The sequence below is a fragment of the Colius striatus genome, chromosome 4 (assembly GCF_028858725.1).
Source record: "Colius striatus isolate bColStr4 chromosome 4, bColStr4.1.hap1, whole genome shotgun sequence".
Taxonomy (NCBI): Eukaryota; Metazoa; Chordata; class Aves; order Coliiformes; family Coliidae; genus Colius; species Colius striatus.
In genome coordinates, this window is record NC_084762.1 from 58007181 (window position 1) to 58023003 (window position 15823).

Below are 15823 nucleotides of genomic sequence, written 5' to 3' on the forward strand. Positions count from 1 at the left end.
TCATGAAGCATATCACTAAAATTCGAGTTTGCCTGTTGCCTTCTTTTTTGCTGGAAACTGAGGCCATTCATCTTTCTTCCTTGATATTTGTAGTCTTTAAGTTTCCTCAGGTTGAAACATTTATTTCTTTAGGCAGTGGTTTCTGTGTACTTTGAAAGACAGTCAGTTATTCATAAACCCTACGGTACCATAACATTAATAAACTATTGATATGCGTGTAGTTGCTCCATTGGATAAATATGCACTGCTGACCAAGATGGAGGAACTGAAAATGTATTGGACATTTTAGAAACAAATTTTTGAGGTGCAGTTTGGAGCAGTTCCAGTCTATCTGAGCACTGCAGATGTAACGCGGCTGCCTGCATTTGCAATGCGTAGTAAAAATTATCACAGGAGTCTGATTAGTAAATGGAATGTGTAATGTGTTCCCAACAGACCACTTTCCCATAAGAAATAACTCATTTCGAGCCCTGTTTATTTTTCAAATATGCATAATAAAAGAGACATTAAGAAAGATTTCTGTGGAACCAGGGGAAATAAAAAAAGCCACCTTCAAGTCAGAGGAACCCCAAGTCAAATAATTCAGTTGAAGCACTTCTGCATTATTTCTAGCAAAGAATTTGATTGACAAGGGAGTCTTGAAAGAACAATAAATCTCTGTTTCCAGGGCTTTGTGGTTCCTAAAGTGCCCAGGGTGGAAGGGCCCTGCCACTGCCTGCGGCCCACCTCACTGCTGTCCCAGCCCACCGCTCAGAGGCTTGCCGCTTGCAAGCAGAGTTAGCTCCAGCTTTGGAAGAAGTAGGGATTTTGTCCAAGTTGCTGCTTTAAGACAGATGGCTGCTGCTTCACTGAGTTCTCTTTGCCCTGCTTCCCAAAGGTGAATCTCCTTCAGAAAGCAACAAGCCGCTGCAGCCGTGGCATGGTTGTGTCTCCTGGTGCTGCACTGTGGGGCTACGGCCTGTTGTCTTTAGGAACACGTGTTTCTCTCGCTCTTGGCAGCTCCTGCACCATGATGAACTGCTTACCTCATCTGTAAGAGCAGACACTTTGCAGGGTGGAATGGTATTTTCGCAGCATGGTGTCACAGTCGGTGACAGTCAGCAAAGCAGCTCCTGTCCCCTGATGTACCAGTTCACGTGTGGCACAAAGGAAGTGACTTGTGTCTAAACTGAGTGGATCTGTGGAACATGGAGTACTTCCAGTCATCAAAATCAGCATGTCCTGTGGTCAAGTCACCTTGGTGTTCTGCTCTGGAAGCCTTACTCTTCTACACCACAAACACTGATGTTGTCTGCTCTGTGTGAGCTTTCAAAACTCTTTGGAAATTGAATTTTGAGATCTCTAGCTTTTCTGGAGAGGATCTTTTCCTGAACCAAGAAACAGCTGCCAGCTGTTCCTACCGGCTAATCTGTAAGATCAAGCAGGCATTCACAGCAGTTACAACCCATCCTTTTCCATGTCTTTCAGAGAAAAATCTGCAAAACCTAGAGATAGGTTTTCTGTAGTAAAATGTGGGAATAGAGACTGGAAGATAACTAGGAAAGGTAACCATTTGCCCTCTCTTTTTCTTTGACTCTCCAAGAGTGCTCACACTACAGGGAATGGCTCCATTGCTCATACCAGATATTGTAAAATATGTACCATTTTCTCATATGTAAACCACTGAAAACTCTAAATTAAGTGAGGCTGCTGATATTTCTTTCTACAGATTAGGTTTTGGATTGCATGTTGGCACTGCTGACTGGTGGGATCAGATTGACTGCCTTCTTAAATGAAGTACCACCTCGAAACATGAACATGAGCGTCGAAATACTGCATTTCAACTTGGAAGTGAGCCATGGTCAGGATTTGAATGGAATATTTCTTTAAGAACCTTGAAAACTGAGTGAAACATCTCTGACAATTCAGTATCTGCACTGAGATAACATATCTGTGTATCAAAATGCAGCAGGCTTCTTGCCGTTGATGACCCAATATTTTTCTGACCACTTCTGCACAGTAAGCAGACTGTAACCTTGCCATAAAGAAGGTTGTTGTCTTTCTTTTGCTTTGGAAACTTATCCATTGTCTCTTTCACTTACTCTGTTTTCTTCCAGTTTACTGAAAATACCATCATATTCCCTTTCATCAGTAGTTACATTCCCAGGCAGGTAGTAGTGATACTTTGCACATATTCTTAATTTTCAGTCTGATTTTGAGTGATAGGCTATTAAAAACACCGAGTCATTATTGCTGAGAATGCCACACTGACATGTAGCTGCAACCCTCTGTAGCTGAAAAATACCAGTGGCATTTCTCTGTTCATCTAATGCCTGACTTTGAGACATCATCAGAGCAAAGCCAACCACCAGAGTATGCTGGGTTTTCTTAATTTCCAAAAGAAATACCACAACATGCAGAGAAGAAAATCCCCCTTATCCTTCCGTAAAACCCTGCAGAATGAGACACGGTTATGGTTGTGAAAGGAGGAAAAAGCAGATAAAGGTCTGGCCACCTGTAGAAGTGAAATTCCTGTCGTTTCTGTCACTGAGGCTCTGATTTCACTCGAGAATTACAATTACTACTTCTTTTAAAAAGTAATCTGCCTCCTTAAAGAATGTTTTTGAGAAATGCAGCACTATCACCCCAGGTACGAGTTTGAATGAGTGCAAAGTGATATGCCATTGTGAAATACAGTCTCTAGAAATTAATTCCTCCAGAGCAACTTTTGTTATGTTGGAGTTTGTGGGATTTTTCCTTTTAAACAGAGGCATCAATTTTTAGGCCAGATGAGATCACTGCAATTGTTTTGTCTGACTTTCTCCATAACACCAATTATAACCAGGCATGAATTAATTCCCCTTTGAATTACAGACTGTATTTCAGTTGAGAATTCCTATTTTGATTCAAACAAAGGCAGTGATGGGGAACCCACAGCAGCATTTACTAAATCATTTCAGTGGTTAATAACCCGCTGCTTAGACAAATTGGAAACTCTATTCCAGTCTGAATTTGTCCAGCTTCAAACTGCAGCCCCGAGGCACTGCTGTACATTTCTTTGTTAGGTTGAAGAGCCCACTGATACAGTTTTTCTTGCTGTGTAGGTGCAGAGACCACGATTTTGTCTGCCCTTAACCTTTTAAATGGGCAAACTAAGCAGCCTACAGGTGAACATTTTTTCATCCTACCTGCTGCAAAGTGTCCAACCAGAACAGACGAAAAGGTCTGGTATTCATGCATATGCTGTTAAGGTAGTGCTAACAATATTTTCTTGTGTTTGTGCTGCCTTTGCACATGCTGGAACAATGGTTGAGCTTTACAGGCTGTGTCTGAAGTAAGTCATCCCTGGCAGCCCAATCAGAGCTCTTTGCCCCTTCCTGCTATTCATGAGGCAGAGTGTTACCAGCTCTGTCAGCACACTACCACATGCCATCTCTCCCTAACCCACTTCAGTCACAATGATCCACTTTGAAAAAACAACCCACAAAACAACAGAAAAACAGCAACACATTGTTTGGAGTGTTGAGGTTAACCTAGATCATGATGACAGAAAGAGGCTGGAGAGTGATGCAGTGAGCAGCTACACTGGCTCATCTGCAGTCAGGACGTGGTGTTTAAGCACTGCCAAAACTTCTCTTTGCATTGTCCATTGAGCACGTTTCTACATAAACAGTCCTTATTAGGAACCTCTTTGTCCTGAATATTTACACCTAACTTAGTACCCAACTGCTTGTTGCTCAAGGCCTCTGTGGTAGTTTGACCCTGACTGGATGCCAGGTGCCCACCACACCGCTCTATCCCCCACCTCCTCAGCAAGCCAGGGAGAGAAGAAAATAAGATGGGAGGCTCATGGGTTGAGATAAAAGCAGTTTAATAAAAAAACAGCAAAGCTGCACACGCGGGAAGTGAAGCAAAAAGCAGATAAGCTGTTACTCTCTACTTTCCATCAGCAGCGATGTCCGGCCACCTCCCGAGAAGCAGGGCTTTGGTACGTGTAGTGGTTGCTTTTAGACGGCCAGAAATGAATCTTGCCTCCTCTTCCTGCTCCTCTCCCCCAGTTTATATTACTGAGCTGACATCATATGGTATGGAATATCCCCTTGGTCAACCTGGGTCAGCTGTTCTGGCTGTGGTCCCTCCCAAGAGTGTGCCCACCCACAGCTATTGGTGAAGGTGGGGGAAGGAATGCTGGAGGGACAGCCCCGATGTTGTGCAAGCGGTAGTCATAATATTGATATCAACAGTAAGCACAGCACTGCAAGAGCTGCTGTGGAAAATCATTACCATCCCAGACCCACTACTGCCTCCCTCAAATACACATGGTCTTGGATTAGTTGATGACTAACCTCACAAGACATCACTCTGCCCACACACTTTTCTGTGTTGGAGCCTGCAGCATTCATGAGGCTCTTTGCATACTCTGGAAGTAGCATTTTGCTCCATCTTCAGATTTTGTTAATTCTTTTATCAGTTAAAAAAGCAAAATGTTTTTTTCAAAGTTCTTCAGCAATTGCCATTCTAAAGATTGGTGATCTGTTTCTAATAATAATTATAAAGTTTCTCTTTCAATGAGCTGTTTTATAAAATCAAATATTTGTGAGGGACCCTGGTGGTACATTTGTGGGAACAGTCACATCTGTAGCCCTCAATGTTGGCTTCAGAGATCACTTAAAGACAGCCACGGTGTTCATTAGTCTCTATTCACCAAATGACATAGTTACTTTCTTTTCATACCTCCCTTTTCTATTCAGTTCCCTTAGAAATGGAACCCTAATGTCATGGTGTCTAGAGCACAAGTTTTCAGAAGACATTAGGTCCTCTCGGGTAACTCTCTGTTATAAAGAGCACCAGTAAGTGTCACCATAGTAGGAATGTTAGTGTTTTAAATGTTAACATTTTAAACTTCCTCTGAGATTCCTTAGGAATATGTGAAATGATTTTTTAAAGGCTATTTTCAGCATAAAGGGAAGAAAACCTAATGCTATACATGTACAAGTGTCCAGCTGCTGTTGGTGGGGTTCACATCATCTCTCAGACAGTCTGACCTCATGAACTTTATTTGAATTGAAAGAGTGAATATTTTTTGTTCCCTTTTACCTGTCTAGCTCATATATCAGTCAACAACTGTCGACTCTGCCAAGAGCAACTCTTGCTCTGTTAACCCACAAACTTGCTCTCCAGAATTCTTCGATTGTGGACTCACCACAACCTACCAGCTTCTGGGTTGGCTCAGGATTTCTCACCCTTACACAGCACAGATATAATATTAACATTGTCCACTTAAATCAACAAGACAGCTTTGGGACTGTGCCTACAACTGTTAAGCCAAAACATAAATATTTCTGGAAACCTCAAGAATGTGAATTTAGAGTGGGAAAAGAATTCACCTGTCACTGGTGTCGCTGCTGTTTCAGTGCCTTATAAACATAAATTAACCTTTGTTTTGACTTAGTGGGTTTCCTAATGAAATACCTTGTGACTGCTTTTGGTTTTAAATTTACTACGCTTTAATTCAGTAATTGGTTGATGACTGTAATTACTAGTCTTTCAGGAAACACTTATTAAAAACAAATGAGGTTGTTCCAAACTCTGGTGATTTTATGATCTTATAGATCAGTGTAAATCACAGTTAATTAAACTCCATCACTTCAGTTTCCCATACACAATGTACTACAGCATCTTAAATAAAAGCAGGATTCCTACCTTTCCATACCAATTTAGTCATATTAAAATAGGACTTGGTTTATAAAAACAGAGACTGAAAACCAGACTTTACTTAAGTTGCCTTCTGCACAGTGACAGTGATACGATGGTGTAGGTTGATAGTATTTGTCTACATACATACAATCAGAGTTTTGTGCAGAATCTGAAAAACAGTGTTTAAAAAAAACCAAACCCAAAACCTAATCACAAACCAACCAAACAAAAAAAGCAAGCCAAGTTAAAATTGCATTTGAATCTCTATTTCTATATCTTATAAGAATTGTTGCAGGGAATAATTCTGGCTGCGCTGTAATGAACAAAAAAACCCTCCAACCCTTAACCAGTTCAGATTCCAAGTATTCTTTAAGATGTCCAAGTCAAAATGTTGTAAAAAAAAAATAGTCTGGATTTGTTTGCTGTCTTACAAGAACCACTCTGTAATAAATGTCTCTCTAATGCCCACTAACACCCTGATTAAAGATTTCAGTATTAAAACAGGTAGAATTTAGCAACATTTAATGTCTTGGAGTTTACCTGTGAGTCTCTAATTCCACTCTGTTGCACCTGCTATAGGAAGCTTGATCTCGAGAGCAATACGATGCCTGTTTCTAAGTGGCAAGAAGCATAATGTAATGCAGGGTCTTTCAAAACGGTTTGAACAATCTGAATTCAGTGAGATGCCTTCTACTCATCCCAAGGAACACATTGGTTCTTCTGAACTCAATGAAGTTATGTTTTCAGTGGAGCTGGGACTTCTCTGTAATTTTAAGTAATTTTAAGCCAATGAATTGCTTTTTGTTGCTAATCTTGCTGATTTTTATGCCAGGATGTGTAACTTGTATCCCTGCCCTAGGTTCTCCCTCTCAAATGTCGTAAGACTCTGTCCTTTGTGGATCACACTCACATCTTCATACATACCTAGAAAATTCTCCTGGGAGCAACACAGTCAACAGAGGTGCAGGGAAAACTCTTCCTATGTCATTTTATAACACTGTAACACTTACCACATTATTTGTATGTTACCTTCTCCCTAGCATGTAGGTGCTAGATCAGATGACACAACTGCAGGAAGAAGACTTCAAGCCACACTATCTGACAAGAAACAAGATGTCTGACAAGACGTTAAAATGTTGATTTAAGAAAAGTTATTATCAATCTCTATGAACCTGGTCTCTCCTATTAGCCCAGATTAACATGGCTATAGCCATACTCTGGTTATTATCCATGCAATTCCAAACACTATGCATGAAGAGAATGACCCCTAGGCACCTCATACTCTGCTAAATTTTTATCAGCTTCCAAATGCTTTGTTTTCAGAGATACAGAATATTACAGGAGTCTCTAAGTGGCACTGTTAAAAAAAAAATTGTTGTTACTCTTCAGAAGTTTTGTCCTGAATGAGGATCCTCCAGAGATACTTCCACCAAAACATCTAGGCCAAGTTTCAACAGTCTTGCAAATTTGTGTCTTCAAAAAGTATAATTTAAAATGCAGGCATTTTTTAATGCTTATAGAAAAAGACCATGATCCTGAAATTTCTTGTCACCTACAGTTTTGTCCTGCACTGAGCTTCTCCATAACTCTGCCTTCCTAGTTATGGCTGGAGAAGTGCACGGTTTTCAAGTAATCAATGTGAATTTAATGAATTTCAAAGGTCTGTGGAATACTTTTCAACCCCAAGCATGATCCTACTTTCTTAGGAAAGCGAGATTTGTGGGTGTGGAAGGATTTAGTGAATCTTACTGACGTGGGGAATTTTTGCTTGGGTTTTTTTTTCTCTTTTTTTTCCCCTGTTATCATCCATTCTTTGTATATTGTCTTTTTACTGGCTGATAACAAAGAGCATTACTTAATTACAGCAATAATTTATGGCTTTAAAATACTTAATTGCAGAGATATGAATGTGTTCCTTTGCAGTCTTCTTGGGCTGAGGTACTCCAGTTAAATACAACTGCCAGTACTAGACTCACACATTTAAAGATATATCTATATCTGTTCAAAAACCACAGGTTCAAGTCTGACTCAGGATGCACTTCTCCCTGTCCACACAAAGGATATGCTAGATGAGAGGCATCTAAAGCTGTGCTTTGGAGGCTCACCAGTGCCACCATGAAGGGGCTGGCAGGCTGGTCAGCAGCCCAGCCTCTGCCCAGCACTGACTGCCAAACCTCTCCAGGGCCCTGAATAAGTGTTTACTGCAGGCTACATTAATAATTTGTTGAACTGGACTGCTGTGGGGACAACTGTTTCCAGGCTGCTGGGTTTAATAGCCCAATATACCGGTGTTACCTGATACAACCACTACGTGGTTCCTACAGTTAATGCCTTATGTAATACATCTTTGTAACCTCACTTCTGTTAGTTTAATTGATTTTTTTTTTATGTGAAGAAATAGGCAAATACAAACTGATAGCGTGCTACATCTCACACTGAAGGTGGTCTAAATAGATCACAATCCAAGCATCTCACAAAGGCAATATTCTTTTGTTTATTTCAAATGCAGGGAGAATAAATCAAAGGATTTGAGATTCTTCCTCCTTACCTCAAGTCTCTTGAACAAAGACAGATGATGTTTGCTGTGCTTCAGAGAGGATTTTGGTTATCAGAGAGTTCGAAATACTCAGCAAATGACACCAACATGGGGGAAGCAGACTAGCGAAGACCACTTTGAAATATTTCCATTTCTGCCTGGCCATTGCTGTAAAAGAATTCCCACTAAACCTCTCTGGAAGTTAAACTAGTGAAAATTGCCCTCTGCTTTCTACTGAAACACTTCAGCTGAACTGTGGTGCACTGATGGTCCTGAAAAAATGAGAAAAATCCTGACACTGAGAATGAATGCTGGGGATTGTATCTTTGGCAAAATCTACTTGGTGTTTGTATTGCAAGCTGCTCTTCTCTGACATTACATTTTGTATCAATAGATGGCATACATCATATAATTCACCTATAGAAGAGCTTTAAAAACCAGTGGCTTCTGATGCAATCTAGAGCCAAGTTCAGAAGAAAAGCAAAAAAAATTGTATTTATTCAGATTCATCAGCTGTTGGTGTCCTTGGATAAGGTAAGATGCTTTCTGGACAGTAATGGATTCACAGGGGCAAGTTTAAGATACATCATTTTATTGTTCAAAGGAATAATTATTTTATTGGATTTTTATCTTCTGGTTTTTTTTTTTTCTCAAGCAGATCCCCTGTTCCTGTACACTCCAGCAATCTAGCTCTTGCTCTGGTGTATTGGTACTTTGAGGATATAAAGAGATAAGAAATCATGCTTTCTTAATATTTGTGAACTCAACCTCTTTTTTAATTGACTTGAGGAAAATATTAAACAAACTAACAAGATGGATGTCGGATCCAATGTGAGAAAGAAAAGGGTTTTGTGAAATACTTTATTTTAAATGTTTCTTTAGCAGGTGGGAGCAGCATGTTTATGCTGGCCAAAAAAGACGAGAAAGATCATTAAAGAGAAAAAAAAAAAGTCCTTCCTCAAATGTTACCAAAATGTCACATCACATAGAAACACTTTGAAAGAGGAAGATATGTTCTGTCCTCATGCACCAGTTTCATAATATTGTGACATTTACATTCTAATGATAACTAAACTTTACTCCTTGGGAAATTGTAGAGCAAAGAGCCTGAATCGCTGTGATTTTGCCACATCCCCAAGGGAACAAGTTGCAGCCTGCAAAACTCACAGGGGTTATGCAAACAGAAAAGATGACAGTAAACTATTGGGAAAGGTGGTTGTTTGGATTATGTGTGCACAGAGAAGTTATGAGAATTAACCAGGTTGAACATTGGGGTTTGATTAAGGCTAGCTACACAAAACCCATGCAAACACTCTCCTCCACGTGGGAAGAAAAAGAGCTAAAGACATAATCCCGAATCTATCTGTTTTTTCTGACTGTGGGTCTTGAGAAGATGGGAGGCAATGGGCTTTATGAGCTTCAGCTTTATTCCTTATCCATGTCACAGAATTAGCACTAACAGGGAGGAAAGCCTGCAAATTCCCTCCTTAGGAGGGAATCAATGACATAATTTTGCATACAGCTTAGTAGAATACTGCTGATGCTGCTCTCTGAGCAGGGTGGAGGCTACAGTGTCTAGATACTTTTGCAGGATGTGCTCTCATGTGTCCTAATACAAATATCTACTTTAGCAATTAATCTATCTTGACGTGAGGTGCAAAATATATTTGCATTGCTGGTGAAATATTGGCATTTGGATGATGCTTCAAGGGAAATCCTCATTGTACAGTGGAGCCATTGTTCTTTCCCTCTTCCCTCAGAGCCTAGAGGAAAACACTTTTCCTTCACAATTTTTTTACTTTCAAAAGCTCAGCAGCTACTGAGCTTGAAGGGATCATTGTATTTGCGTTGGGGCACCGGGGAAGTGGTTGCCTTTAGTGTGAATGCAGGAGGGAAAAGTTGTACCTGGACTTGAACCCTTGGGTTTTGGATGCTGGCAGGCACATCCTGCAGCTCAGTGATATGTTATAGCAAGCAAGTTCCATGCAATAGGGGGGATCGAAAAGAAGGGAATAGGAGGTGTGCAATAGCATACAACCAAAGATGTTGTTTTGCTCCAGTAAACATCTGCTACCATAGCTATCCTGGGCAATGCTATGCTTCTCCAAACTGAAGCTCTTCGGTTCATTAAGGTCTCCCAGAGACAAGTACCTTCTGCCCCAAAGTAATTTTCATTAGCTGCCCTTCAAAGTGCCATCTGGGACAGAACCAAATAACTCTTAAGAAGTAAAATCTGAGAAACATTTAATGAATTCAACTACTCCCTCCTGGCTAGAAATTTTGCTATAAGAATCTTCTTAGTGCCAGAGCCCTGAAGATGATAGTGTCTGGTGTGGCTTTCAGACCCAGATGGTCAAGTGACGTATTCTCTATGTATTCCAGTAAGTCAGTGATACTACTCATGTGCATCTCTCTGTTGGAACTGACGTGTAGAAAAAGTCTGCAATGAAAGAAATTTGGTTTTTATGGTTAGAATGCTTGCATAAGTGCTTCACAGAATAATTCTACGCTTCAAATGATACAATATTACCTTGCAGAAAGGAATACAGCTCTCTCATATGAAACTGAAACATTTCTTTTGTGATTGGCATGGAGTCTTCAGCGATCAGCAGACAATGTTCTTGTATGCAGGGAGATTCCTGTAAAAGGAAATATAAACTTTCCCAATGGTTCTTGGTTTGCTTTGTTCACAATACTCAGTTGATTAATGTTTTATATTTAATTACAATAGACTCCAATTCATTATTTCAAACAGATTTAAAACCTAATAGGCATCAGACTGCAGAGCAAATACCCTTCCTTTGTGCACAAAACCGCTTTCAGCTTCTCAACCTTTTGTAATGTAGGTGCAGGAAGAAGAATAAAAAATATGTACACAAAGGGAGACACGCTAGAACATTTTGTCTATTCATTGGAGCTCGATAGTCAACATGACAAGAAAAATTAAACTGGGATTTAGAGACACTTTTTTTACCTTGTAGAATGAAGCACTTTCAGGATTTTTCTTTAATTACCGTCTTGTTAAGTTTTTCCTTTGTTGTCTGACGTCGTCAATGAGACTTTTGTCTTCTATTTTCTATTGCTACAAATCTCTTGAGCAAAATTGCTGCCTTCAAGTAAGCAGAATAGAACTAGAGACAAAAGCATGGAAATGTTTGTGCAACAGATTCCATTAAGAAAAGGGAGGGTAAGAAAAAGAAAGAAAGTATATTTGACTGAAGCAAAATTTCCAAATGTTCTCATTTCTTTCTGGTGCAGAAACTTTCTGACACCCTCCAGGGAAGTTTCCCAAATTTGCTGTGAAGGCAGTAAGGGTAAAAGATGAACTGAGGGACTGTAGTGCTTTGCCTTACTCCCTCTGCCAAGCTCTGCTGTGAAGCAATGCTAATGCAGCTCTGTCCTCTTCCTATTTTCTTACCTGCTTCTCACTCCTAATCTGCCCCTAACTTAACTTCTAAGCTGTCTTGGGAAGGAAAACAGCAAGAGGAAAGACATAGAGGAAACCTGCTGGCTGACCCCAGGAATCAGGTACATTCAGGTCACTGCAGCTCACCCAATGCTGCAGCTGAAATGCAGCAGCATCAGCTCAGGGCAGATAAGTTCTTCTTTCCCAAAAGGTTATTTGAGAGAGGCAGACACAAAAGATAGTGCCTTATCACCAGACAAACAATGTCCAAGTGTCTATGGACCCTTCATCAACACTAGCTGACATTAGCATGAGTTCCAGCTTTAACTTGGAGAGATCAGCCTTGAGCACAGGTACCAAACCTCCTGCTTTGCTATAAAATGTGGCCAGGCTATTTAGCACAAACCTCTCAAAGCAGAAGTGCTGTGGCAGAGCTGTGAACCTGCCTGAAAGACTTCGTGTAGAACCCAGCACCCTGCTGTGAAAATATTCAGTTCTTAAGAAATAACATTGCTCTGCTGGTCAAATGTGCTCACAGGATGCCTCTGATCAGCTGATCAGTATACTTGTTAAGAGAGAGCTTAAGTTAGTCAGCACTGAACACAGATGTAAGAACAATGCAAGATGAGATCAATTTAATGTCTTGGTTACATTTTTAAATCATGCTTCTGCTAAAGGGGAGAGGGGAGCAAGATCTGCAAAATTTCTTCAACATGTAAAAACCTCAAGAATTTAAGACTCCTTGATGATATTTAGTATGAATGCAAATGGCACTTCCCTGGTCTTTGTTGTCTTTTTTACAAGTTTTTAATGGATTTGACCTCTGAGACCTTTACTTCTCAAAACACTCCAGTGTAGCAAGTAATAGGTATTCCTGCAGTTGTTCGGAGCCCCAGAAGAGGATTATTTTCACTTGCAGCAGTCCTTGCCATCTCCATGAGGAGTCCTTGCTGATATACTGTTCTTAATGGCACAGCAGCAGGTGCAGGATGTGGCTCTTGGACACCCTTTCACTCAGCCATTGTGTTGCCCCCAGGAAACGCTTTCACCTGGGACACCACTAATTTGGGTTCAAAGCCTAGGTGTGTGACAGGCATTATGTGTGTAAAGCCATTTTCTATTTCAATGCTTTACATCTGAAACATGGAGAACCATGTTTTACTTGTAAGAGGCTGAGGTGTAGTATTAATTTGCTGAGGTGTTCAGAGAATGATCAGTGCTTAGAAGATTTAGCAGAGTCCCATCTGTGCCTATAGAACATCTAAGAGATTTTCATTGGGTAGATGTGCTGGGATTTTAAAAGGACATGGCTCACGATGTGTCTACAAGCTCAGACGAACAGGTCTCATACTGCAAGATTTAAGTAGGTTTTTCATTCAGATCAGGAGGAAAGCCTTCCACTGCCTCCCCCTTCCTTTTCTCTTTCCTCTTTCAGAGGACTACAACTGAATTTGGAGCTGAAATTTAATAGCAGCTGCCTTAGCCAAATATATGGTTTGCACAGTAAAAGCCTAGCAGAGAAAATATCTAGCTTTTTCTCTATCCATCTGGTGTTTATTCTATTTTATGTCCCAATCAAGACAGGAAACAATAAATACATGAATGTTTGTGCATTGCTTTCACAGGGAAAGTTGGTGGAAGCCAAGAGTCCTGCTCTGTTCATTAAGGTGAGCAATCTTTATAATTGACAGACTTCTCTCTTTCTATAGACATCTTCAAGACCCATTGCCCACAACTCTCTGCCCTTCTGACAGCCTCAGGGAGAGGCTTGCCCAGACGAGCAGGGGTGTCTCTTCCCAGCTGCACTGCCTCTGCCCACATCCTTGCACAGCACTGGCTGTTACGGCTCTCTCATCTACCTTGTGAGAAAGGGAACAGCATTCTAGGAAAGGAAATGCAATATCAGACAAGAGAGAAAATGACTAAAGTCAGGTCTGCCTCAAATGCCTACGTTGAGTTGCAGTTGAGTTGCATCTGCCAACCATCTCTGTGATGAATTTGAACTTCAGTGCTCATTGCCTGCCAGAAACTCTTGTAAGAAGATGCCAGACGTGAAGGAAGGGAGAGGCACAGCCATGACTGGACTCTTGCCAGCTCAGCTGTTGTGGTAGTCCAGGATCGTGTCCAGGGACAGGATAGGCTGGTGTCGGAAGACATTGTTGTCACAACCAGCTTTCCTTCTCCCATGTGTGGCCATAGGCAGGGCATGGTGAAAAGAGGAGTCAGACCTGGAACAAAAGCTATGGGTTCCATTCCTGTGAACTACTGCACCACTGAACATCTAGAGATTAGCAATGTTTACGTGTACAGGAAACATGGCTGTGTTCCTTCTGCTGTTGTGTTGCTATGCTACTTGCAAGGAAGAGCAACCCTTTCTGAAACAAAACTGGTGAGCAAGTGAGCCAGAAGAGCTACACAGTAATTTGAAAGGCTTTATCTTGTGTATAATACTACACCTTCCCTATAAATCTGTGTGTTGTAATGGTAGCTCCAGCACCTCTTGTATGTCATCAATCCCTCCATGTGATGTGTTCACAGGTAAACTGTGCTGATCAGCCCTTCAAGAGGGGCAAATGAAAATCACATTAACATTATTTAGCTAAAAGGTAAGTAAGGAAATCTTTTGGAAGTTGACAAATGTTTGGCATCAGTCATATGTTTCTGTGAACAAGCTTTGTTAAGAGTGGCTGCTGATGCCACCGCCTATGAAGTGCCATGCATGCAGGTGGGGAGTGAAAAGCTGATGTTGGTAAAATGCATAATGACAGTATTTTGTTTTATAACTGATGACCTTGCTCATACAATATAGTGCCATAATTACAGTTTCAGGATTATGTAAAAGGAATTAAGTAGTTTTCAGGGCGATGAATACAGGTCAGACAACCTGACAAACCCACTTGATTTCTAATCTAAAGGCTTCATCAGGTGTTTCCATTACTAACGTTGTAAATGTAATGCTTGACTAAAAGGAGAAGTGTTGGAGTTCAGAGATTGAACACAGTTGTCTAGATTACATTTATATGGCCACTCTCCATAATAGCCAGTGCAAGATTGAGAGGTTTTGTAATCTTCTTGCTTTCACTAATATCATGGTAATAAGTTGCCTGCCTGTTCCTTTGAAAAATGTGTGCAGTTCTCTCTCTTTCTGGGCAACTGCAATCTAATCCTGCAAGGCTTTTAACTAATGCCAGAGTGGAAGTTACTAGGGAAAGGACTCGTTGTACTCAGAGATGGTTCTTGTTATGCCTGAAAGGCTACATTGGGCAGGCAGCTTTCCAGTAAGAAGGAATAATTCTAGTCAGACATACTTGGAGGCATGAGGCTAGAACGATGGTCAAGCAACTTTGAAACAGTCTGCATTTTATAACACAAGCTTCTACAGGGTGTAAATGTCCAGACATTTAATTACACAAAATCTGGTTGGTTATCAATAATAGTAGTCTGATGTTTCTTGACAGTACTATAGCCTTGACACGCAGTATTACCTTCTTTTTCCATAGAAAGGGATGGACTTTTAAAATTGACTACAGCACCTGTTGACCTGTATAACAGCAACTTCATTCTTCAAGATATTCTTTTCCAAAGTCACAAGGAAATCATCTCCACCTACAGTATTGCACTGCATGGAACATCAGTTACAGGTAAGTTTTCTCATTTCCCTCAGACACATGAATCACAGCAACTACCAAGTGCGCCAGTCCTGACCAGGGGTGGAAGGCAGAAGAGTGGGATGTGAAACTTGTTGATCAAGTATAGAAAATCCTCTGTTTAAGCTGGGAATTCCCCCAAACTCCTGTCATCTGGATCTCAATATCATTCCTGTGAATTCTCAAATGAAGGAAAATATACTTCATCTTCACGTATCTAGCTAACAAGAATGGTTTCAACCTCCAGAGAGCTGAAATTACCAGTGTGGATAGTAACTTCAATAGAGGTTTGAATACTGGACTCAGAAAAGAGGATTCAAAACAGCAGCTTTTTATCTACTGCCTTGCGATGCTGTAGGAGGGCAGCAAAAGCCAAACAGCTGGAGTGTGTGGTTTTTCTCTGCACTTGAAAATCCTTTTATTGAAGAGGGAGGAAAAAAAGTGGAATCTCAAGATCTGCATGTCTGATGAGAGAGAGTATATTTGTGCCTAATCTTGAAAGAAATGAAAACCAATCCATTGCTATGGTGAAAGATTTCTTCTGTACCTCTGCCAAGG